This window comes from Mauremys mutica, chromosome 2, assembly GCF_020497125.1.
Source record: "Mauremys mutica isolate MM-2020 ecotype Southern chromosome 2, ASM2049712v1, whole genome shotgun sequence".
Classification (NCBI taxonomy): domain Eukaryota; kingdom Metazoa; phylum Chordata; order Testudines; family Geoemydidae; genus Mauremys; species Mauremys mutica.
In genome coordinates, this window is record NC_059073.1 from 61,219,856 (window position 1) to 61,246,757 (window position 26,902).

A 26,902-nucleotide genomic window follows, 5' to 3' on the forward strand; every position below is an offset into this window, starting at 1 on the left:
CTGATGCCAACCCCTGCATGGACACACTTTAAACATGGTTATGTTGGTTTTGCTGATGTCTGTAAATGTACTGATGCAAGCTAAGCCAATATAAACCAGGTTTAAGTTGATTAAAAAAATGTCAACATGCAAAGTTGCTCTGATCTAAATAAACTGGTATAAAATAACACCTTTAGTTAAATCTATGCAGCTGTGGGTGTAGACCAGGCTTTAGAGACACCATTCATTTTCTGATCTGCTCATGAGGTTGCCCAACTGCATGCTGCCTCTCGCTAGGGCAGATTGTAAAGACACAATCTAGCCCTTAATAGTCTTGTGAGAGATTGTATGTCTTAATGTATCTAGGTAGGCAAAATGAGATGGCTGCAATTGTTTTATTTACTTCATGTAATATTGGGGGATGGGGGGAGGAGACTTCTTGCTTTTCAGTTTGTCAGTCGGGGGTTTCTCAGATACAGTAGCATACTTTATTTTAAATGATTAGTAAAAGTGTTTGATTTTTTTTTCTGGATACCCAAGCAGCTGTCCTGGTGAGAGGGGTGTTTTTAATTAAAATTTTTTAAAAAATAGTCCCGATTAAAGTATAGGGCTGGGAGCCAGGGGTTCAGATACAGACTCTGTGTGACATGGACAAGTTACTTGCATGGGATTTTTCAGAGATGCTGAACACCTGCAATCCCTATTGTCTGCAGCAGAACAGTGCTCAGCATATCTGCAGTTCCTACTGTTAACCAATCTGAGCTCAGCATTGCAGTACCTAACTTAAGCACCCAGGCTCCCTGTACAATGCTTGAGGAGACGTAGGTGCCTAAGAATGGGATCTACAAAAGCCAGCACACTGAACTGGGAATTGCCTAAACTAGCGAATAGAAAATGCTGAAAAGAGGGGTGTGGCCTAACCACCCCTCAAATGCATTTAAGTGCCTAACTCAGGCCAGAGGGAGGTGCCTGGAGTTAGGTGTCTAACCCAGGTCAGCCCTCTTTCAAGAAAGGTGGTGATGCATGTGTGCCATAGACATCTCTTGCATGCAGGTGAGCCTCAACATTTTACAAGCTTCCATTCCCTGTATTTAACTAAACAGATTTCTTTACATGCTGTGGCATGAAAAAAACAAATGCATTTGAATAAAATCTCTCTCTCCTCACAGCCCATTTGTTCTTTCTGTACTTTCCCTCTGTATCCAGGATACTGTTAAAGTTGGACTGGAGACCATTCTGAAAAATCTGTTTACTAGCCAAAATTAACAACATGTGTCCTTTTAGCAGCTCCTGGCCCAACAGGTGTTCCACCAAAATATACTCAAACTGCACCATAACTCTATATCCTCTGTATTATAAAATGATGATGACTAGAATGTAACTCAGTAGTGGCTTGATCTTGTGAGGTGCTGATTAGAGCTTGCTAGGAAACAGTTTTCATATCCCATGACAATTAAAAAAAAATTCTTATCCCAAATTGGGTCAAAGTCAATCACAATTTTTGGGGAACTGAAAATCCAAACAACTTTTCAGTTTGGGTCAAAGTACTTTTTTAAATTTTTTAAATAGTAAAATATAATTAGTTTAAATTTTGAAGCAAAATCCTTTCAAACTGGAATTTTCAATTGAAAACAATTTTATATTGACAATTTAAACCTTATTGAACTTTTTTGAGTTGAGAAATTCTTCAAAACAGACCCTTTTCCCACAACTTGTTGGTTCTGTCAAATTGGCATTTTCCAAACAAACTTATTGTCAAAAAATTCTCAACCAACTGTAGTTCTGAGTATTCTCAGAACACTCAGCACCTCACTGGATTAGCTCTTCTTAAAGATAAAGAGCCCTTATTGGACCCTTTTATCCAAACCAGTGTAACTGAGAGCAGAATCTGACTCCATTTTGTCTTCAAAGATTTCCCCCCTCTCTCGCTTTAGTGCACAGGTCAGAAAATGGATATGGTAATTGTAATGGGGGTATATTAGCCCTTAAGAGTAGAAAGGGCCAGAAGATCCCATTCCAGGGAGTTGGAGTGAACAAAGGCTCAGGAATGGCATGGTAGCAGAAGAGAAGTGGTCCTGGGGAATTAAGGGTTTGATTTGGGTGGGGAGGGGGAACCTAGGAGACTGTTCCTTTAAGGGCTTGGAATCAGGAACCCTGTACTATAGGGTGGGGCAGGGCTCCCCTCTCTTGCACCCAGGCAGGAAGAGCTCTCTGGAGGGGAGTAGTATACAGACTGCCTTCTCCCTCAGAACAAGGGAAGGTGACTGGTAATGGGCTGGAGAGAGATGGAGGATTTTCTGACACCAAATGAAGTCACTCTGAAAACTGAAGTGGATTAGAAAGGGAGAATGGATACAAAGCAGGAAAAAAGAGTAGAAGCAGATATCAGCAGAGAAGCAAAACTGAGGAAGGAAATAATCCAAAATGTTATAATGGTAAAATCCCACACCAAAGAAGTAAGATTAGGTGACTTTAACCTGTGAAAGTAGCTCTGACTGGATTTAAAAAAAAGCATGGGGGTTATTGTAAGAGCTGGGAGGCTGTGAGATGGGGATCTTCTAGTTGAATGTAAAAACAAAGAGCAAGTAGATAAACTGCAACAACTAAAATGCCAGGGAAAGTTAAAATAAGTTGCTGGCTATCAAAGTATTTGACTGAAATGAAGGGGGTAATATAAGGAGTGCTATTGGAATTAACCAGTGATGAGAGAAAGTGACTCATTAGTAAATGAGGAGGTGAAAACAAGCCAACAGCTGCCCTCCTTTTATTTAAGGAGGGACTCTACCTGAGAAAGTAGCACCAAGGTTTCAGAAATTCAAACCAAGCCATATGTCCCCTCTCCTCTAAGGTGTTAAGTGCAAATAGTATGGGCACAATTATTTGTAAAGGGAAAATGAGATGCTGTAAATGTGGGGCAGAGAATTCCTATGAAAATTCTATAGAAGGAATAGAGACCAAATGTAGTAGTTGCTGTGTTATTTGTAGTCCAGCATATAGATGTATTGCAGCAAGACAAGCTAAAGAGACAAATTAATAACCTCTTATGTGGAAGCTTTAAGGAGACTCTCTCAAAGCATTAGGAGAAGGAAGAAACAATTGGCATAAGAAAAAGAACTGCAGACAGCCTCATTCTATAAAGAATATAACACACACTGCAGAAGGAATAGGTAATGGTATACTAGTAGTGAAAAATGAAGCTTATTGCATTTATCATGGAAGTGATAAATTGTGCAGCACAAACTGGGGGGGGGGGGGGAATTGATTCCCAACTGACCAGTAGCAGTCAGGCATTGCAAGCTTCCATTGGACTGTTGCCACTTGCTTCTCAACCAGGGGCGGCTCTAGACATTTCGCCTCCCCAAGCAGGGCGGCATGCCGCGGGAGGCGCTCTGCTGGTCGCTGGTCCCGCGGCTCCGGTGGACCTCCCGCAGGCGTGCCTGCAGAGGGTCCGCTGGTCCTGCGGCTCCACTGGACCCTCCGCAGGCACACCTGCGGAAGGTCCACCGGAGCCGCCTGCTGCCCTCCCGGCGACCAGCAGAGCGCCCCCCGCGGCATGCCGCCCCAAGCACGCGCTTGGCGTGCTGGGGTCTGGAGCCGCCCCTGTTCTCAACAGTCAAGGCAGCTCTCATCTTGATATTCCTAAAGACGCGAGCGTCATGCACCTTTCCCGGCCATCCGATGTTGGTGAAAGACCCCTTATGATTCACCAGTGCTTGCAGCACCATTGAGAAGTACCTCTTATGGTTTATGTATTGGTTGGTAAGGTGGTCCATTGCCAAGATAGGGATATGCATTCCATCTATCGCCCCACCAGAGTTAGGGAAACCCATTGCAGCAAAGCCATCCACTATGACCTGCACATTTCCCAGAGTCACTACCCTTGATAGCAGAATGTCAGTGATTGCACTGGCTTCAGGGTGGAGAAAGCAACTCAGAGTTCCAGGAAAGTGGCCTGATGCATGCAAAAGTTTTGCAGCCATTGGACTGCAACACTATGCAGTCCCACCAATCTATGCTTGTTTGCCAGGCCCAGAATCAGCATTCCACTATATCAACCTGCCCCACTGCTGCCATGATAACCCAATTGCCACAGCCCATGCTTTCAGGAACATCTGTGCCCATGTCCTCATCACAATTATCCTCCTGCTGCCATCTCTTAGCCAGGTTCCACACATACTGCAGTAAAATGTGCGAGGTGTTTACAATGCTTGCAACAGCAGTGATGAGCTGAGTGGGCTCCATGCTTGCTGTGCTATGGTGTCTGCATGGGTAACACAGGCAAAAAGGCACAAAATTATTGTCTGCAGTTGCTTTCACGGAGGGAGGGGAGAGGAGAGTGATGACATGTACCCAAAACCACCCATCATGATGTTTTTGCCCCATCAGGCATTGGGAGCTTAACCCAGAATTCCAGTGGGCAGCGGACACTGCAGGAACTGTGGGATAGCTTCCCACAGTGCACTGCTCTGTGAGTCAATGCTAGCCACGGTAGTGAGGACGCACTTGGCTGACTTAATGTGCTTAGTGGGAACATACACAATCGATTGTATAAAATCAATGTCTAAAAATTGACTTCTATAAAATAACCTAATTTCATAGTGTAGACAGACCCTTACATGCTACAGATAGCTTCTAGTGAAATGCCACTTGGACTGACTGAAACTACTGGACCTAACATTCTGGGCCAAAGTTAATGGGAACTGCAGTGATGAAAGTACCTCAAAAATATGAGGAGTGCTGGGAATTTGATAGGCAAACTATAGTACACAATGTTAGAATGCCACATGCATTTCAAGTTAAAGTATGGATGCAGGAGTTGAAGGTCAAGGAAAAGCTGAACTGAGTCAAAACTTTGTCATGGGAAAATTAGTTATGGAAGGAAAATGCAATGTCCAAATGTGGATTTTGATTTATTTTATAAACTTAAGGGTAAAAAAAGGAGACCATACATATTAAAAATGAAGTGTTCCACTATATAGATGAAAAGCGGAGTTGGTTTTGTCAAATACTTATAGATGGATCCATAAAAGAAGAAACAACCAACCAAAAACAACAAAAGCCAAACAAACCAACAACAAAAGACCCCAAACAAAAACAAAACAAAAAACCAGGAAGAGTTAGGATGATGTATTATTACCAAAACTAGGAATTAGTACATATAAAAGAACATCTCATTATGTAGCTGTCATGACTGCCAAACTAGTAGCAATAATGGTAGCATTAAACTGGATTTGAGATGTACACCCAGCAGCAACAGCCTTTTTTAAACATTCAATCTGAGGCCTCTTGGTGATTAAAAAAAGGTGTCTCAGTATGTAAAAGTGATTTAATCAATGAAATGATATTTCTAATAGCACAGGTAGTACAGATGGAGATACATGTAACAGTGTGGATCCCAGCGCATATTGTGATAACAGAACAAAATGGTGGATAAAGCTGCTAAAAACGCTGTAAGAAATGGAAGGATGACATAGAAATACCCTTGAGTAAACAGGAATTCAAAAGCCTAGTACAGACAAATTTAAAAGAGGAATGGCCAAAAATTTGGATTAATGGAAAAAAAGATTTTTTTTGAATTGTGCCCTAGAGTTGAGGATTACAACATACTTCAGGGCCTGGGTAGGGTCAATGAAGTGCTTTTGTTTAGAGTACCAACTGGCCATTGGGACTTAAACAAAAATCTTTTTTCAAATAAATAGACACAAAGATGGACTACGTGCACTCTGTAAGGTGGAAGAAACAATTGATCACCTCTTATGGGTGTGTAAGGGCTTTGAAAAAGAAAGGAAAAAGCTTTCTGAGGAATTCAAGTGTCTTAAGGTAACAAAATCACATGATGATGTTTAATAAAAATGTTGGGAAATGGAGTATTAAAAAGGTGCTGTTACGTTACCTGGAAGAGACAGGGCAGAGTGAGAGAATATAAACGACGAAGTATCAAGGAATTACAGCAGTTGGTGGCGGCTATAGATTATTCATTCAAATCTGCTTCGCTTTTCCTTTTTAAAAAAAAAAGGGGAGAAACTGAAGGAGAAGGAAGCTGAGAGCAGAGGGTTGAGTGCTAGCTAGAGAGGGCTGGGACTGCTGACTTGGGCATGGTAGAAGCAGCAGGGCTAAGTATGAACTTTTGTGGTATGGTTATGGCCTTTATTGTGGGGATTCTCTGAGGATTGTTTGAACCATTTTTTAAAGGACTCTGAGGATGGTTTGAGTCTATCTATTATTTCAGCTTCGGGGTACAGCTAAACACAAGATAGATTGTGTAGCATGTTTAAGGGGCCTGCAAGAGGGAGCTAACGGGCAGCAGGGAACATGCAAAGCAGTGGTGCAAGTAAAATCCATTTCTTACTGGTTCTGGGGAGGGGGAAACACCTAAGGGGAGCACATGACTTTCCATGTGACTCCTCACCACCCTGCCCCCACACTCTCCCCGTCCCCTCCCCGCATCAATCCCATGTAACCGGGGGAGGGGGGTGTTCTGTCCTCCTGCTGTGCTGGAGACTTTGGGGCAGGGCTGTCCCAGGAATTGTAGTGAGGAAAGGAGCAGAACCCCCAGTCCTTTCCTCTGGTGGGGCTGTAGCTGTGTCTTTCCGGTACACCGTGTTGGCTATAACTAGCTTGCTGGTACAGTGTACTGGAGCATAGCAGCCTGCTTGCACTGCTGATGTGAAGTGACTGCTGGCCATGAGGGGTGCTCAGTAGCAAGTGGCCACCCTATTACAGTAATAAAGGTGATGTTTCAATGCTAGATTTTAAAAAGATGGATTATATAGCATTGCCATAATTTGGTTTCAATAAAGGTAGGTGCCATGTTGGATTACTTTCTTTGCTCAAAGGAAAGGAAGTATTTTACTTTATTTTATACCTGTTCTTCAACCATCTTCATTCATCCAACTATAACTGCTGAGAATGCAGCGCTTGCTGTGCTATTCCCTGAATAGTGGTGGAAATGGGAGGTGAAGCAAAGGTTAGTAGATAATAGGCAGTCTAGAATAAAACCACACATGATTGTCACTCCTAGTTTAGCGAGCACTTGAGACTGATGAATTCTTGCACCTAAATTACCTTCCTCTAGAAAGTGTGCTTCATCCATATCCTGTATGAAGCTTTTGGGGTCACAGTGATGCCTGTTATTATTTAACCAAGGATAAAAGGATTTCTAGTTTCAATCTGCCATCCGCAAAAATACTCAAAAGCACTCTACCCCTCAAGAAAAAATGTATTAGCACACTCTCCTGCACTCATGCAGATAATGCCTAGGATGTCCTTAATTCCTTCTCTCTGCATGCAAACCCTTTCACTGGCTTATAAATGGTTTTAAAACTCAGAACAATCTGAATCAAATGGTGAATATCAGCTGTAGTGATTAAGGCTCTTTTGGGATAAATACAGAGTTCAACTGCCAGACACACAGTTCAGTTTCTTGTCGTCATTTTTGGAACAATTAGGTCAGGACAGGAATTAATAAAGTGGGGATTGCTAATTTCAATGAAGAATAAGAGAAATGATGATTTAGAAGTTCCAACTGACATTTCTATAAACATGTATAATTTAAATGTGTTTATCAGAGCAAACAATGTCGAATATAGAACAATAAATAATCATTTGGCTTGTTTTCCTCATGTTATGGGGAAATGCTAGTAAGCTGTGCTATTGTTAATGCTAATTTAAAAGTAGATTATCCCACAGCTCTTTGTAATAACTCTATTTATTATATTATTGCAGCAGAGATTCATGCATTGAACATGGGCATTTCTTTGATTGTCAATATCAAAAGTATAGAACTGTCCTTTACCACTCTAATACAGTGGTTTATCTGAGAACAAAAGTGGATCTCATTGTTCAGTCTGCAGTACCTTTTCCTTAATATACTCCTCTTTCCCCAAATCCACTCACAGCTGGATCACAGAGACCGTGGTGACAACTGACAAATATCTTTATTTAATATTTTATTTTTTATTATTAACCCATGTGTCTGTAATACCACATCTCTGGCAGTTAGCTATCATATAGCATGATTCTCATGGCATCTGCCTCTCACAGCCTGAGGGTTGGATTCAGACCTCACTGAGAACTGCAGGAGCCTTTCCATTGACTTCTGTAGGTGATGAATCATGCCCTAGGAGTATGAGCTCTACATTGATCTCAGGCAGGTAGCGTAGGAAGTCCTCACACGATCCTGAACATACATCTGTAGGGGTGGCACTCTCCTGACTATGAAGTTTACTACTTGTGTTTCTAAGGAATCTAGGGATGTAAGAAGTTTATTAACATGCCATATTTCAACTTATTATCTGTTGTCAGACATAACAGCACCTACGCGATTGATTAAACAGAAGTGTGTTATAAGCAGCTGCTGCTTTTGCCACTCATACTACAACCTAAAACAAATACATAGAACAACTACCTGACCATACCTGAGGTGCTTGGACCCCACAGTGTATGAGAATGATAGGAACCTAGAAAGGTATGTATGGTGTTTTACAAGGAATTAAAAAAAAATTCCCACGTAATTTAACAGTCCGATCCTGTGAACACCTGCTGAGTGTAGTATTTACTGTGGCTGTCCCATTGGGTGTTTACAGGAATGGCACATAAGTTCAAATGAAGAGATATTGAATGAATAATGACAGTAAATGTGTTGGAAAGACAACAGTAAATAAAGAAGGCAAAAATAGCCCTTGCAGCTAGCTTGAACCTTTCATTTTCCATGGAAAGCCTGCATCATGAATTTCCTATTTCTTTATATTTGTATGTACAATTTATCAGTTCACATGCTCATCTGGTTGATGGTGTTATGCTGATTCTTACCGCTGATTATATGAAAATGAGGTAGGATCTGAGGCTAAAATAGGGAAAGAATAAGCTAAAAATTACTTAGACAAATTAGATGTCTTCAGATTGGCAGGGCCTGATGAAATGTATCCTAGAATACTCGAGTTGCTGACTGAGGAGATATCTGAGCCATTTGCTATTATCTTTGAAAACTCGTGGAAGACAGGAGAGATTCCAGTGGACTGGAAGAGGGCAAATATAGTGCCAATCTGTAAAAAGGGGAGTAAGGACAACCTGGGGAATTATAGACCAGTCAGCTTAATGTCAGTACCCAGAAAGTTAATAGAGCAAATAAACAATCAATTTGCAAACACCTTGAAGATAAGGTGATAAGTAATAGTCAACATGCATTTTTCAAGAACAAATCATGTTAAATTAACCTAATAGCTTCCTTTGACAGGGTAACAAGCCTTGTGGACAGGGAGGGAGTGACAGATGTGGTATATCTTGACTTTAGTAAGGCTTTTGATGCTGTCCCACACAACCTCCTCATAAACTAGAGAAATATAGCCTAGTTGGGAGTACTATAAGGTGGGTGTGTGACTGGTTGGAAAATCCTTCCCAGAGAGGAGTAGTTAGTAGTTCAGTCAAGCTGGAAGGGCACAATGAGTAGGGTCCTGCAGGGATCGGTCCTGGGTCCAGTTCTGATCAATATCTTCATCAGTGATTTAGATAATGGCATAGAGTAAACTTATAAGTTTGCAGATGATACCAAGCTGGGAGGGGTTACAAGTGCTCTGGAGGATAAGAGTAAAATTCAAAAGGATCTGGACAAACTGGAGAAATGGTAAGAACATAAGAACAGCCATACTGGGTCCGACCAAAGGCCTATCTAGCCCAGTATCCTGTCTACCGATAGTGGACAATGACAGTGCCCCAGAGGGAGTGAACCTAACAGGTAATGATCAAATGATCTCTCTCCTGCCATCCATCTCCACCCTCTGACAAACATTCCTTACCCATCCTGGCTAATAGCCATTAATGGACTTAACCTCCATGAATTTATCCAGTTCTCTTTTAAATGCTGTTATAGTCCTAGCCTTCACAACCTCCTCAGGTAAGGAGTTCCACAAGTTGACTGTGAGCTGTGAGGAAGTTCTTCTTCATTTATTTGTTTTAAACCTGCTGCCTATTAATTTCATTTGGTGACCCCTAGTTCTTGTATTATGGGAATAAGTAACTTTTTTTTCCTTATCCACTTTCCCCACATCAGTCATAATTTTATATACCTCTATTATATCCCCCCTTAGTCTCCTCTTTTCCAAGCTGAAGAGTCCTAGCCTCTTTAATCTCTCCTCATATGGGACCCTCTCCAAACCCCTAATCATTTTAGTTGCCCTTCTCTGAACCTTTTCTAGTGCCAGTATATCTTTTTTGAGATGAGGCGACCACATCTGTACGTAGTATTCAAGACGTGGGCGTACCATCGATTTATATAAGGGCAATAATATATTCTCTGTCCCCTTTTAATGATTCCTAACTTCCTGTTTGCTTTTTTGACCTGCATACTGCGTGGACATCTTCAGAGAACTATCCACGATGACTCCAAGATCTTTTTCCTTACTCATTGTAGCTAAATTAGTCCCCATCATATTGTATGTATAGTTGGGGTTATTTTTTCCAATGTGCATTACTTTACATTTATCCACATTAAATTTCATTTGCCATTTTGTTGCCCAATCACTTAGTTTTGTGAGATCTTTTTGAAGTTCTTCACAATCTGCTTTGGTCTTAACTATCTTGAGTAGTTTAGTATCATCTGCAAACTTTGCCACCTCACTTTTTACCCCTTTCTCCAGATCATTTATGAATAAGTTGAATAGGATTGGTCCTAGGAGTGACCCTTGGCGAACACCACTAGTTACCCCTCTCCATTCTGAGAATTTACCATTAATTCCTACCCTTTGTTCCCTGTCTTTTAACCAGTTCTCAGTTCATGAAAGGACCTTCCCTTTTATCTCATTACAACTTAATTTACATAAGAGCCTTTGGTGAGGGACCTTGTCAAAGGCTTTCTGGAAATCTAAGTACACTATGTCCACTGGATCCCCCTTGTCCACATCTTTGTTTGACCCCTTCAGAGAACTCTAATAGAGTAGTAAGACACGATTTCCCTTTACAGAAACCATGTTGACTATTGCTCAACAGTTCATGTTTTTCTGTGTGTCTGACAATTTTATTCTTTACTATTGTTTCAACTAATTTGCCCGGTACTGACATTAGACTTACCGGTCTGCAATTGCCGGGATCACCTCTAGAGCCCTTCTTAAATATTGGCGTTGCATTAGCTAACTTCCAGTCATTGGGTACAGAAGCCGATTTAAAGGACAGGTTACAAACCCTAGTTAATAGTTCCGCAATTTCACATATGAGTTCTTTCAGAGCTCTTGGGTGAATGCCATCTGGTAATAAATAAATAAATAATTGGAGATATACCAATCTCCTAGAACTGGAAGGGACCTTGAAAGGTCATCGAGTCCAGCCCCCTGCCTTCACTAGCAGGACCAATTTTTGCCCCAGATCCCTAAGTGGCCCCCTCAAGGACTGAACTTACAACCCTGGGTTTAGCAGGCCAATGCTCAAACCACTGAGCTATCCCTCCCCCTGGTGACTTGTTAATGTTGAGTTTATCAATTCCAAAACCTCCTCTACTGACACTTCAATCTGACAGTTCCTCAGATTTGTTACCTACAAAAACCAGCTCAGGTTTGGGCATCTCCCTAACATCCTCAGCTGCGAACACTGAAGCAAAGAATTTGTTTAGTTTCTCTGCAATGACTTTAAGTGCTCCTTTCCTCTCTCTATCATCGAGGGGCCCCACTGGTTGTTTAGCAGGCTTCCTGCTTCTGATGTACTTAAACATTTTATTACCTTTGGAGTTTTTGACTAGCCATTCTTCAAACTCCTCTTTGGCTTTTCTTATTACATTTTTTACACTTTATTTGGCAGTGTTTATGCTCCTTTCTATTTACCTCGCTAGGATTTGACTTCCACTTTTTAAAGGAAGTCTTTTTATCTCTCACTGCTTCTTTTGCATGGTTGTTAAGCCACGGTGGCTCTTTTTAAAATTCTTTTACTGTGTTTCTTAATTTGGGGTATACATTTAAGTTGGGCCTCTATTATGGTGTCTTTAAAAAGCGTCCATGCAGCTTGCAGGGATTTCACTTTAGTCACTGTACCTTTTAATTTTAGTTTAACTAACCCCCTCATTTTTGCATAGTTCCCCCTTTTGAAATTAAATGCCACAGTGTTGGGCTGTTAAGATGTTCGTCCCACCACAGGGATGTTAAATGTTATGTTATGGTCACTATTTCCAAGCGGTCCTGTTGTTGTTACCTCTTGGACCAACTCCTGCGCTCCACTCAGGGCTAAATCTAGAGTTGCCTCTTTCCTTGTGGGTTCCCGTACCACTGCTCCATGAAGCAGTCATTTAAAGTATCGAGAAATTTTATCTCTGCATTTCGTCCTGAAGTGAAATGTTCCCAGTCAATATGGGGATAATTGAAATCCCCCACTATTATTGAGTTCTTAATTTTGATAGCCTCTCTAATTTCCCTTAGCATTTCATCATCACTATCACTGTCCTGGTCAGGTGGTTGATAATAGATCCCTAATGTTATATTCTTTGAGCATGAAAGTACTATCCATAGAGATTCTATGGAACATGTGGATTCGCTTAAGATTTTTACTTTATTTGATTTTACATTTTCTTTCACATACAGTGCCACTCCCCCTCCCCCCTCACGACCTGTTCTGTCCTTCCGATATATTTTGTACCCTGGAATAATTGTGTCCCATTGATTGTCCTCAGTCCACCAGGTTTCTGTGATGGCTGTTATATCAATATCCTCCTTTATCACGAAGCACTCTAGTTCACTCATCTTATTATTTAGACTTCTCGCATTTGTGTACAAGCACTTAAAAAACTTGTCACTGTTTAATTGTCTGCCCTTTTCTGATGTCATTCCTTTTTATGTGACTGTTTATCATCTGATCTGGCCCTTACATTATCCTCTTCCATCCTCTGTTCCTGACTATAACCTAGAGAATCTCTATCAATAGATTCTCCTCTAAGAGAAGTCTCTGTCTGATCCACATGCTCCTCTGCAGCAGTCAGCTTTCCGAAAGTAAATAGGATGAAATTCAATAAGGACAAAGGCAAAGAACTCCACTTAGGCAGGAACAATCAATTACACATGTACAAAATGGGAAATGACTGCCTAGGAAGGAGTACTGCAGAAAGGAATCTGGGGGTCATAGTGGATCATAAACGAAATATGAGTCAACAGTATAATACTGTCACAAAAAAAGCAAACATCATTCTGGGATGTATTAAGCAAGACCCAAGACTTAATTCTTTTGCTCTACTCTGAGCTGATTAGGCCTCAACTGGAGTATTGTGTCCCGCTCTGGGCACCACATTTCAGGAAAGATGTGGACAAATTGGAGGAACTTCAGAAGAGCGCAAGAAAAACGATTAAAGGCCTAGAAAAATGGAAAAAAATGGGGGTTTGTTTAGTCTGGAGAAGAGCAGACTGAGGTGGGATATAACAGTTTTGAAGTACATAAAAGATTGTTACAAGGAGGAAGGTGAAAAATTGTTCTCGTTAACTCCTGAGGATAGGACAAGAAGCAATGGGCTTAAATTGCAGCAAGGGAGATTTAGGTTGGACATTAGGAAAAACTTCCTGTCACAGTGGTTAAGCACTGGAATACATTGCCCAGGGAGGTTGTGGAATCTCTGTCATTGGAGGCTTTTAAGAATAGGTTAGTCAAAAACCTGTCAATAATGGGCTAGTTATTACTAGCCTTGTGTGCAAGGAACTGGACTAGATGACCTACTGAGGTCCCTTCCAGTCCTACACTTCTGATTCTATGACCCTAGAATATTTGTAGATATTTTGTAAAGGAATGAAGTCTGTTAAAATTGTCTTGATTGGTATTGCAGAAAGTGATTTTTATTATGAATTTTGAAAGAGGAGAAGGTTGTCATTTTTTTATTTAAAATATTTTGGTTAAAAACAATTCCTCCTAATCACAGTTTAGTTTTTGATCTCATACCAATATGTGAAGTTATAACAATGCCCAATTTTAAGTTTAACTGGTATATTTCCAGCTGTGTATTGTCTTACACAATACACAGCTGGAAATACACAGTTTCTCTCTCAGAAACTATGCCTGTACAATGCAGATGAAAGTGTAACCTGGTCATTTGCTTAATGCCCTATCTCACTGTCACACATAGGTTGAACACTTTCTTATGCCATGGCTACTAGGAATGCAATTATCTAAATCAGTCTTGCATGCCCTCACAGTGTACTTGTGGTCAAGCAAGAAGAAGCCTCACAATTGCTAAGATTCCCCAGCTACTAAAAGGTCACTGTTTACTTAAATTTCTGCTCTTAAAAATGACAAGCTCATAGCATCGGTTCTATTTTTGCTAGCAACATCTATCTGGCATTGACAATACTCACTGTCCATAAGCAATATATAACTAATATCCTTAATGGCTAAACTGGAATGGGCTTCTTGTTAACTATTTCTACTGCTGCCTAGCTGTCAGAACTAAATGTTACCATGCAGCATTGCTGTGAGGCTAAATTCCAAAATGATTGCGTACTGTTCTATCAGTGTGGGTGAGCAGGATTCTAAAAAGGGTACATAGAAGAGAACAGGGCAAAAGTAGAATGTGGATCGCAATAACAATTGTTTAGGCTCTTTATGTCTAAATGGGACCACTGTATAGTCAAACTTTCATTTTGTTTATCTAGTTAATATTTTAATTATATTCTAAGGACAAGATCTTCAGCTAGTGTAAACTGGCATAGTGCCAGAGAACTAAGTGGAGCTACATCAGATTACAGAATCTAAGGATCTGGCCCCAAGAGGGAGTGTGTGGGTATAGATACTGTTTGTCTATCAAAATTAGGAGTAGATTGTCATGTGCAGTGCTGTAAGCAGGGGCAGTTTGTGACTGAGTCATAATTCCCTTTTTGTTACCTCACTTGCCCCAGTTTACTTCCCTTCTGTGCTGGTTCAGCTGTTTTGGCTGGTGCATTTGGGGACACAGCCAGACTCTGCCCATTCCTCAGCCCTTCCAGGCCACCCCTCTACCCATCTGCAAAGAATAGGGACAAGTCAATGGAGTCTTCTCTCCTGCACTGTGACCCTAGATATGAGGAGTGCTTAGGAAAGTAGGAGGAGCCTTATGCTCCCTTACACCCTACCCAGGCATGTAGGACAAGTGACAATTTTGCCCTTAATATTTTGTAAACCTGAATCAGACTTTCTGCTCTAGGAAAATAAACTCTCTTCATTGGTAGGTATTCTCCTCTGGATTTCCTCCAGTACATCAATATCACTCTTAAAATCAAATGAGCCAGGCTTTGAACACAATAGTCCAAATTCATCATTGGTGTAACTCAGGCCTGAATTTAACCCTATATTCTCAAGCACATAAGCTCTTCTGTGCTGTTGCATCAGAATGTTTTATTGCTGATAACATTGAATTTATTTGACTTTTTAATTTTTGTTTCCAAAAATTGTAAAACTGAGTGTGTCTATAATTATATGCAGCACAGGTGGCTACACTTATAGTTAAGGTTGCCTACACTTTCCATTATGAGACTGTTTTCAATTGCTTATAACTTTGCCAAACTTCTAACCATTTGAACTGAAATTTTCTATGCTGGGAGTCTTTCCCAGGCTGATATATAATATATATGTAAAACAGTTCAATCATTTCTTTGAACAAAGTTAGGGAAAAATGTGATGTTTGGTTCATGATCACAAACTCTTATCACTTCAATGAGCATCTCCATGCTTGCAACAGGGACTTGACATGTGGCAGAGCAGTTGCCATACTGTCAGGGAAGTGACTTTTGCTTTCCCAATAAACAGGGGCGGCTCTACCTTTTTGGCCGCCCCAAGCAGTCATGTGCGGGAGGCGCCCCGGAGCCGCGGGAGCAGCGGACCTCCCGCGGGCATGACTGCAGAGGGTCCGCTGGTCGCGCGGCTCGGCTGGACCTCCCGCAGCTGCGGACGGTTCGCAGGTCCAGTGGCTCCGCTTGAGCTGCCGCAGTCATGCCTGTGGGAGGTCCAGCCGAGCCGCTAGACCAGCAAACCGTCCGCAGTCATGCCTGCAGGAGGTCCACTGGAGCCGCGGGACGAGCGCCCCCTCCGCAGTCATTCCTGCGGCAGGTCCGGTCGTCCCGGGGCTCCGGTGGACCTCCCGCAGGCATGACTGCGGCAGGTCCGCCGGCCCAGCCTGCCGCCCCCCCGGGAAAGGGTCGCCCCACGCGCGTGCTTGCTGCGCTGGGGTCTGGAGCCGGCCCTGCCAGTAAAACACCCACCTAAATTTGGCCAAATTATAAGCCTCTCAAAATTGCAATTTGCACATGCTTAGTACAGGATTGTTACAAATTAGCTGTATTATTCTCTGAAGATTCTTCACACAGCTCCTGTGTGCTGTCTGGATTGGGCATGATCCATACTTACAGAGTGGTGGAGCATGCTCCAGTGCAGGGCTGCAGGAGCTTTCCTTTTTTGCTCCTTCTGCCTGCCAGGGGCTCCTGTGGCTCCAGATACAAGAATTGAGATTAGAAAAACTCTCCTGTGCTCTCAATGCTCAGGTTCAGGAAGCACAGAGAAGAAGGAAGAAGCAACCTGAATTTAATGCAGAGGGGTGAGGAGCAGAGGAGAGGATGGAGTCAGAAGGATTTAAAACCAGAAGAGCGCACACTTCTTCAGAACCTGGAACTGAACCCGTTTCCTGAGACTCAACATCCCTCTGCTGTCAGTAAATAGCCGTGAAACCCACTGGCCAAATGTATGTCATATTCACCTCTAATGGATGGTTCACAAAGAGGATGACAGTCTACTACTGGAATCAGTTACTTCATTAGTTCAAGTGACCCAGGACTGTGCTATGGATCTAAATGTCCCAAATCTGCTGATGACCCTTGTGGGAGGTCAATATGATTTCATATGATGGAATTTCTCTTTTCATTTTGCTTTTTTAAAAAACTTAGGAAATTGCATAAAAGCGGTGTTAAAAGAACACTAAGGTCGCAAAGTCAAACACTCAAAAGTTAGGACAAGCCAGAATTGGGGTTGCCTATCCAACTGTGTAGACTGAGATACAACAATAGGTAATTAAGCTTAATTACAATCAAATTTCTTCATCTATGGCCTATGTGTAAGATTTCAATTAATTTTAACTATGTAAAGTTTGAAGGGCCTGCTTTGTTCTTTTGCTAAGATCATTCAGGACAAAAATAGAGTGGCACACACTAAGTTTCTGAAAGGGCTCTGTTTTTAAATTATTTTTAATTCATAAACTAATGAATTTACTTGACAATTCTCAGGAAATTCATTCTGTACTCAGAGTAAGTGTGGAAAATTTAGGGATGATCTGCTGTATTTTCAATACAAAGCAAAAGAGGATGTATCCCTTCTTTAAGTGCGAAATGGCCCTCAACTTTAACTATGGAGTCACAACAGGCACCTCCACAATATTCACATTGACTTTACTAGGAGAGGAATGAAAGTCCACTGCAATGTAGTGAAGCTGTTCAAGACTTTTAGTGTACTATAAATGTAAGATATATTTATATCATTATTAATCAGCAGTAATTAGTTTTCAGCTGTTTGTCCACATATTGGTGGTAAATCGTTTGCCAGTCTCCCTGCTTGTGTTAGAGCATGATTTAAATTGATCAATTTAAGGTATCAACTACAAGGCTTGGCAATGGTTAGGAATAATTTTCTGCTCCTAGAATAGCACAGCTCAATAGGCCTTTGGAAGCCAACTTCCTCTGCAACAGAGAATAGCTGCAGACCAGTTCAGTTGTTTCCTCAGCTTTTTGCTTTAAAAAATATTGTGGGTGGGTTATCTGGGGGGAAATTCATCTCCTGTTAAAAAAACAAAAAACCCAAACAACCTTTACATAAAGTACATGTCCCTTGTTAAGCTCTTGCTTGGGAGTATGCAGCATGTTAGGGGAATACTTCCACTGGGGTTCAAGCTTGAAATCAATGGTGTCTTTGGAAGTATGAAAAGCCAGAGTAGGAATATTTCCAAATTCCCTAACCTCTTTCTTCCCATTCAAGCTGTGTTATGGTTCCATTCATCAGTAGGTACACATAAGATATAGCACACGAAGGGTGAAACCCTGGCCCCAGTGTAGTCAATCACAAAACTCCAATTTATCTCAATGGGGCTAGGATTTCACCTAGGCAGTATATTTTTTTAAAGAAGAATGGACTAATATTCTGTTAGGATGTATCTATTGGAGGTGACTCATCTCTATGGTTCCCAGATCACTCACTTTCCCCTCTTAATACAATTTATGTACATTTTACAGGGAACACCACCTTTGACATAGATCACTATTGATCTCATATATGGATCCCAAACAAGAGAAGCTGAATGGCTCCTTTGGGGCACTCTTAGAGAAGTCAAGAAGGGGGTCAGTGAAATGCGATATATATATATTTTTAAATCTTGTTGTGACTGTACCACTTTAGGCAGAAAGAATGGATGTTTAACTTTTCTCCCCACTCACTGGTCACTGTTCCAGTTCTGCCATTAGCTATAAACTCTGCATATAATACACAGCTGTCAGGGCAGTTTTTGTTGGCAATTATCCATGTTAGTTGGAATGATGCTGCATTTCAGGATGGACTTTTTGCTTTTATCTAGTTGCACATTATATAGAGCGCACATTAGAATAAGAATTAATTGGCCCACGTTTTCTGTGTGGAGTGTGTATCAGTGGAAGGGTGTTATATTCTGTTTCTCACTTTTTTTAAAAAAATAACTATTTAGATTTGTTTGAGGGCTTGGGGGCCGTTTTACCCAGCCATCAGCAGCATGGCTAAGAGAGTAAGTTGAAAGGGGAATCTTAATTCTTTTCTAATGCCAAAGTTGCCTGAAGCACATTGTGTCATTTTGAACACTTGTACACCAGGATGGGCACATGCATAATGGGTGACTAATTCTAATGCTTGTAGTATAGGTTTTATTTCATTAGTTAACGTTGTCCTAATTTTCAACATAAACTAATGAAATAAAACCCATACTATAGGGGTCTTAATTTTTTACTTTTGTGAGACAAGTTTCCCCAAATTAGCATTTGTTGCCTATGAGTTTTCTTATTTTGTATATACAGCCATAACTAGGAAGGTAAAATAGGGTGAAACAATGACAGGCACAGCAAATTAGAATGTTTTATTCTCTTTGAATTTGCAAATCTCTTTGCAAAGAACTGGTAATAAACCACAGCATGTGGATAGGGCATAGAAATAAGTTAGAAAAAAAATACAATGATCAGTTTCCTCTAGCCTTGCTTCTAGTCTATGTAACATAATGCTCTGAGCTTTGTGCTGAAATGGAGACACATTTGTCAAGGTCCAGGGTTGTCTTTTAATTTGATATTTCTTGCTCTTATTCACTAAAGCGTGTTTATCTTTGCACAGAGGGGAAAGACTAACCTCATTTGTGCTCCTACATCTTAAAATCCTTAACCTTGGGTTTGGCTCCAGAATTGTTGTCATCTGAGAGGACAAGCAATCTCATCTTATCTCCTTCCTAGTAGATCTTTGCACTTTGTGTAGGTGGAACTAGAAAAGTGTACCAAAAGACAAAATATTATTTCCTTAAATCAAGCTCCCCAGTGTGATTCTTTGACTTTACCCTCAGATTCCACATGGTGCTTCCTGATGAGTCATGTTCCACTTCAAAAAAAAAAAAAGTTCAGTAAACCTGCAACTGTTTAGAATTGGGGCATAGTTTGGATATGAATCCAAAATTTGTTACCTAAAGATTAACTAATTATCCAGTCATTGGAGTAACCCTCCCATCTCACACAACTTCTCCTTTCAAAAGGCCTCCTGGCTCTCCTTCCTTCCTTCTCTTTCCAGCACCCAAGGGAGGCATGGTAAGCCTTTGGATGTGGATAGATCCTATTAGATTACGGGATATTTTTTTCTTGTTCCAAATGAGTTATTTTGACAAAAGGAAGATCCCTCAGGCAAAGTCTGCATTTCTGGCAGGTTTCCTCGGCTGTTCTTTTACTCTTTTGAGGGGTTCCTAAAATTAAACCTGGAAGAAGGGTGGATGATAGCTGCTTATTACCTCCTTCTTGCTTTTTGATAAGAACTATATCTGAGCATTCATGGAGGTGTTTCACTAATTCTACTTCTTCGAACACTGACTGACAACTAGACGTTGTGAGGGACATCTTGGTTTCAGAATGCGTGGCTTTTCTAACCCTCCCCTTTCTCTTTCTCTCTCCCTCTACCTGCTTACTCAGTGCCCTATTCCAGAGGGTAGCCTCACCCCAGGAGAGCACACGCATTGGTACAACTACTGTCCTCAAATTGGATTTCCCATCAGAGTTGTGGAGGAGCAAGTTAAACTTCCACTAGATCTCCACAGGAGCCTTCCCATAAGAGATGCTGAAATTGTGCATTCTTCAAGTGTTCTGGCCATAGCTGCTTCCGAGCCAACACTTAGTGCACTCTGACCGCTGCAATATGCATCTGATTCACAGGTGTGCAGGCACAAAATTGACTATTTTCTGGCCCTAATCATATGATCTGAGTCAGGAAATAAAGTCTCTTGGGTACTATTCCAGTTTCCCTCTTTTAAAGTACATAAACATGTAACAATATAATACAGTAACTCCTCACTTAACATTGTAGTTATGGTCCTGAAAAATGGGACTTTAAGCACAACGATGTTAAGTGAATCCAATTTCTCCATAAGAATTAATGTAAATGGAGGAGGGAGAGGGGGTGTTAGGTTCCAGGGAATATTTTTTAGTGGACAAGACACTATGTATAAGTTTTAAACAATTCAATACTGTACACAGCAATGATGATTGTGAAGCTTGGTTGAGATGGTGAAGTCAGAGCGTGGAAGAGGGCGGGATATTTCCCAGGAAATAGTTTACTGCTAAATGATGACCAAGCACTCAGCTGAGCCCTTAAGGGTTAACACATTGTTGTTAATGCTGCCTCACACTCTACAAGGCAGCACAAATGGAGGGAGGGGAGACAGCATGGCAGACACACATCCTGTCTGTGAGAGAGAGATGTGCATTGCTCCTTTAAGTACGCTGACCCCACTCTAAGTACACTGACTTTGTAAGTAGGGCAAGTTGAGGCGGCAGCTGCTGCTAGCAAGCTCCCTCTGTCTTGAGCGCTGTGATGTCCCCCCTACTCTATGGAGATAGGGTAAGTGGGGGGGGGCAGGGAATAGGGGGACACCTAGACCCTCCCCTGCACAGCAAGCAGGAGTTCCCCGGGAGCAGCTCCAAGGCAGAGGGCAGGAGCAGCACACAGCAGTGGGAGGAGGGACAGCTCAACTGCTGGCAATTGATAGCCTGCTGGGCGGCTGCGGCCCAGGGAACTTAAGGGAGCGGGGAGCTGATAGGGGGGCTGCCGGTCTACCCTGGTTCCAAGCCCCCACCAGCAAGCTCCAACGGGCTGCTCTTCATGCAAGCAGTGGACAAAACAGGAAGCTGCCAAACAATGTCATAAGGGAGCATTGCACAGCTTTAAACGAGCATGTTCCCTAATTGATCATCAGCGTAACAACAAAACAACATTAACTGGGATGACTTTAACTGAGGAGTTACTGTAGTAATAATAAGCATACGTAGTAACACTACCTCAGAACCTTGTTGGCTTGATGATCAGATGGCCACTTCTTGTTCTCAAAACAGCTCCTTCTGCAACAACCTGTGGAGCTGAGTGCTGGAATCTGAGTTTGTTGCTTCTAGTGTCTTTCATTGTCAATGAATGGGAAGGCATATGTTACTCCTGTCAGCACACGAGCACTGCTGCAGCATTCTTAATGGCTTCAAGAAGACAGGTTTCTCTGTGGTTTTATGTTGATCTAATCCTCCTGGGCCTGAGCCCCAGAGCTGCTGGCAAAAAAACAAACAAAAACAAAACACCCCCAATCAAACCAACAACAAAAAACTGGACTATATTTCCTAGTTAGGGTGACAAAGGGCAATAGCAATTTCACGTGATAGGGCTCAGTATGTAATGAAAGTCCATCCTGTAACTTGATATTGCCTGTTTCTCCACACCACATATATTCTTTATTGTTTTAGTTCTGTTTGTCATGTCATATTTAAAATTGCAAGCTCTTTGTGGGACAGACCTTTTATACAGCTGTTTTTCTTTAGGGACCATGTGTGAGGAATTGCAGGCCTCAAACCCACATGTCCCCAGGCACTGCTCAGATCATGCCACCACCCAGCAGATCACCTGAACGTGTGGAGAATGGGGCCAGCGAAACTCTTGTTTGCAAAATGCCCTGTCCATGAAGCTCCTGATTTAGGGAAGATGTCTAGTGCCACTGGGAAGCTCTACTTAAACCAGAAAGAGGCACAGGAAGTTGTCTGAGCAGTTAGGGGAATCCTTGGCTGTGTGCTACTATAAACCCTGCCTACTTGCCTGCCTCTTGGTTCCTGCATCCCAGCCTGTTCCTGGTCTCTGTCCTCCTTATCACAGACCCCCAGCTGTTCCCAGTTCCTGCTTTCCTATATTGCTCCAGGTCCCTGCTCCTACACACTACCGCTGATGCTGCCTCCAGCTCTGACCCCAGCTCCAGGGGCCTAACTATTAGGCTTGCCCAATCACCACAGCGTAAGCAATTTTAACAAACGTCCTTAGTACAAATGTATCAGAAACAAGATAGTAACAAATACAAAAATAAACTTGGCACTTCTTATTCAGAGAAGCATTATGCAACAACACAGTCATCAAGTCTTTCTAGTTGACAATGTAATCCTAAATTACAGGATGATCTTCCCTATAGAACAGCTAGCTACCCTATTTAATGAATCTAAATAAAGTGGTTGTACCCAGTTTTAATCTTTTCTTATCCCATATAAATTCTAACTTCAGTTTGATTTGGTGAAACGGTTTGGACAGTATAGTGATCACACAATACATACTATTTAAAAACTCACTGTAACCACAATGTGCTTGTCCTGTGGTTGGCATCATGATGCACAAAACCTTATTGGAGTTGTCCTTGGTTCACCTTCATTCAGGGAAGAGCTGATCCAGATTTGGGCATTGGACCTGAGCTTTGACTGGCTTGCTCAGCTCCATAAGGGTGCTACATCTGCCTGTTTTGCATGCACACTACATACTTGGATATTCATGTGCAAATAGATTGCATGAATACATACCTGTGTTTAACAAATACTGAACAGGGAGTTCTGTGCACAAATCCTGTTTTTGCAAGTGGAATCTGCATGTGTATAACTCCCTATGCATCACTTTTAAATCTAGTCCTGTGTGTAAAAGCCTTTGATGTTTCAGCAGAAGCCCTATGCCAAGATGCAGAAAATGCCCTTGATAGGATTAAATGGCTTTCTTTATTTTCAACCTTATAAGAATCTGAATTTCGACCTGTGTTCATTAAATCGATAAAACTCTGCACACTCAGTGACAAGCAAGCACATTTATAAATGGGTTAATCTTTTTGACAGCTGAGTTATTTTCTGGGAATCTTTTGACAAAGGCCCTAGGGCCAACACGTCTGGTGTTTATGTTCTCCCATAAGTTGTTTCCCTTTCTGTAAATGAGAAATTACATAAGCCTCAGCCCTTGATAAATATAAAACATCAGCTCTGACGGAGTCTATTTTGGGATTGCATTGCATTAAGAGTGCACAGGATTTTTCAGACTCACCTACAGTATCTTACCACTTAGGTGAAAGGATATTCTTCTCTGGCATTGCTTTGATTTAAATCACGGCAACAATTTTTTTTTCTAAAAACATCCATGTAAACGGGTGTGCTTATGACTGATCCATGTTGGAATGTTACCTTATATTTGCTTTGAATGCTGAAAGTATCTGATTTAGCCCTGTGCTTGTTAAACAGATAAAATGCTGCACACTCAGCGACAGGCAAAGTGCATTTCTAAATGGGTTAATCTCTTTGCCAGCCGAGTTTATTTTCAGGGAATCTCCAACTCTCTCCCTTTTCTCTGGATTTCAATTTACATTGGCCCATGTAAATCTAGTGGTATAAATCAGGTCAGCTCTGAGATTAGAGGTGTGGAAGCTGGGCAAAGAGAATATAATTGGTTCCTACATGCTGATGCGATGCTAATGAGACAGTTGCAACAGTAATTTTAATCCCAAATGTCCTATGTGTTCTGCAAAAACGTGTCAAGCCAACCTGCCAGGGTTTAAGATAAATCCACTAAAAGGAAGGGGGTATTTGGGCTTTGCCTTTTTGTTTAAACGTGTAGGCTTTAAAAAAAATCAGATGAAAAATTCAAATGTACAGATTTTAACTTATATTTTTAAAATAATGTAAACTTGTTTATGCAGCAAGCTATCCAGCTGTGAAAAAAATTAGATTCCTGCTTGAGTGCAATTTGGGAAAATTTCATTATGCTACAGCAGTGAGGGACAATTAGCCCATGAAAGCGCTCAGGGCTAGGGCAAGCCTGCTCCTACCACTGACTTCAGTGTTGAGGACCACTTTAGGATCTGGCCCTCCGGTTATCTGAGCATTTCAAATTATAATTCAGTACATGAGAGGCTTGAGGCAAGCTAGCTGGATAGCTCCATGGTACAGCTACTCTATGTGTGAATAATTAAGAACAATCATATGTTCATTTGAGAGGAAATTCTTCCTAAATTCTTCCCCAAGCTGCTTTGTTATGTAAGTGTATGAGTCCCAGATTGGTATTCTCTTGAATCAGAGGGTGTTTCCTGAGAAGAGCACATCAGAGTATAGTGAAAGAAAGCAGAGTGGGTCTCTCACCAGCCTGTACTCAAACTTTAGAGTTTATTTTTAACGACGTCGTCACACTCAGTCTATTTTCCTTGCCTAGTTCAGCTACTAAAGGTACGTCTACACTACGGGACTATTCCGAATTTGCATAAACCGGTTTTGTAAAACAGATTTTATAAAATCGAGTGTGCGCGGCCACACTAAACACATTAAATCGGTGGTGTGCGTCCATGGTCCGAGGCTAGCGTCGATTTCTGGAGCGTTGCACTGTGGGTAGCTATCCCGTAGCTATCCCATAGTTCCCGCAGCCTCCCCCGCCCCTTGGCATTTCCGGGTTGAGATCCCAGTGCCTGATGGGGCAAAAATCATTTTCGCGGGTGGTTCTGGGTACAGCCTCACCCCTCCCTCCCTCCCTGACAGCGGCAGACAACCGTTTCGCGCCTTTTTTGCTTGGTGAACCGTGCAGACGCCATAGCACAGCAAGCATGGACCCTGCTCAGCTCCATACCGCAATCGTGGATGTTTTAAACACCTCGCGCACTCTCGTGCAGTATATGCTGAACCAGGACCTTCGAACCGAGGCGAGTAAGAGGCGGATACGGCAGCGCGGCGATGACAGTGATGAGGACGTGGACACAGAATTATCTCAAACCGCGGGCCCCGGCGCTTTGGAGATCCTGATGGTAATGGGGCAGATTCTATCCATTGAACGCCGATTTTGGGCCCGGGAAACAAGCACTGACTGGTGGGACCGCATTGTGTTGCAGGTGTGGGACGATTCCCAGTGGCTGCGAAACTTTCGCATGCGTAAGGGCACTTTCATGGAACTTTGTGACTTGCTTGCCCCTGCCCTGAAACGCCATAATACCAAGATGAGAGCAGCCCTCACAGTAGAGAAGCGAGTGGCGATAGCCCTGTGGAAGCTTGCAACGCCAGACAGCTACCGGTCAGTCGGGAATCAATTTGGAGTTGGAAAATCTACTGTGGGGGCTGCTGTGATGCAAGTAGCCAAAGCAATCACTAAGCTGCTGCTACGAAAGGTTGTGACTCTGGGAAACGTGCAGGCCATAGTGGATGGCTTTGCTGCAATGGGATTCCCTAACTGTGGGGGGGCGATAGATGGAACCCATATCCCTATCTTGGCACCGCAGCACCAGGGCACCCAGTACGTAAACCGGAAGGGGTACTTTTCAATGGTGCTGCAAGCACTGGTGGATCACAAGGGACGTTTCACAAACATCCACGCGGGATGGCCAGGGAGGGTTCATGACGCTCGCGTATTCAGAAGCACTACTCTGTTTAAACGGCTGCAACAAGGGACTTACTTCCCAGACCAGAAAATAACAGTTGGGGATGTTGAAATGCCTGTCGTTATCCTGGGGGACCCAGCCTACCCCTTGATGCCATGGCTCATGAAGCCATACACAGGCAGCCTGGACAGTGGTCAGGATCTGTTCAATTACAGGCTGAGCAAGTGCAGAATGGTGGTGGAATGTGCATTTGGCCGTTTAAAGGCGCGCTGGCGCACATTACTGACTCGCTCAGACCTCAGCCAAACCAATGTCCCCTATGTTATTGCTGCTTGCTGTATTCTCCACAATCTCTGTGAGAGTAAGGGGGAGACCTTTATGGCGGGGTGGGAGGCTGAGGCAAATCACCTGGCCGCTGATTACGCGCAGCCAGACACCAGGGAGATTAGAAGAGCACACCAGGAAGCGGTGCGCATCAGAGAAGCTTTGAAAACGAGCTTCATCAATGGCCAGGGTACAGTGTGACTGCTGTGTTTGTTGATGAACACCCAACCCCCTTGATTGACTCAGTCCCTGTAAGCAACTCCCCCTCCCCCTTCGAGTACAGCTTACTTATGCAAATAAAGTCACTCATTTAAAAAGCATGAATTCTTTATTGATTCATTATAAAAAGAGGGAGAGAAGTAAGGGTGTGCTTTGGGAGGAGGAAAGGAGGGATGGAGAAGGCCATTAAAAAAATAAAATTCAGAGTAACGACATCCTTCTGGTTGGGCTGTCCACGGGGGTGGAGTGGGCGGGTGCACGGAGCCTCCCCCCACGCGTTCTTACACGTCTGGGTGAGGAGGCTAAGGAACATGGTGAGGGGGGAGGGTGGTTATACAGGGGCTGCAGCGGCACTCTGTGATCCTGCTGCCGTTCCTGAAGCTCCACAAGACGCCGGAGCATGTCAGTTTGATCACGCAGCAGCCCCAGAGTTGCATCCCGCCACCGCTGATCTTCCTGCCGCCACCGCTGATTTTCCTGCCGGTCTTCCTGCCGCCACCTCTCATCTCGGTTGTC

General features: G+C 42.5%; 1 protein-coding gene across 1 annotated transcript in view; it reads left to right on the forward strand.

Moving 5' to 3' along the window:
• The first annotated feature begins 1,788 nt into the window (after window positions 1-1,788).
• Window positions 1,789-26,902, forward strand: part of SLCO5A1 (solute carrier organic anion transporter family member 5A1) — a 171,262-nt gene continuing 146,148 nt past the window's right edge. The window contains exon 1 of the mRNA XM_045003182.1: window positions 1,789-1,920. The gene's annotated coding sequence lies outside the window, so the exon portion shown is untranslated. The remainder of the gene's footprint in view (window positions 1,921-26,902) is intronic.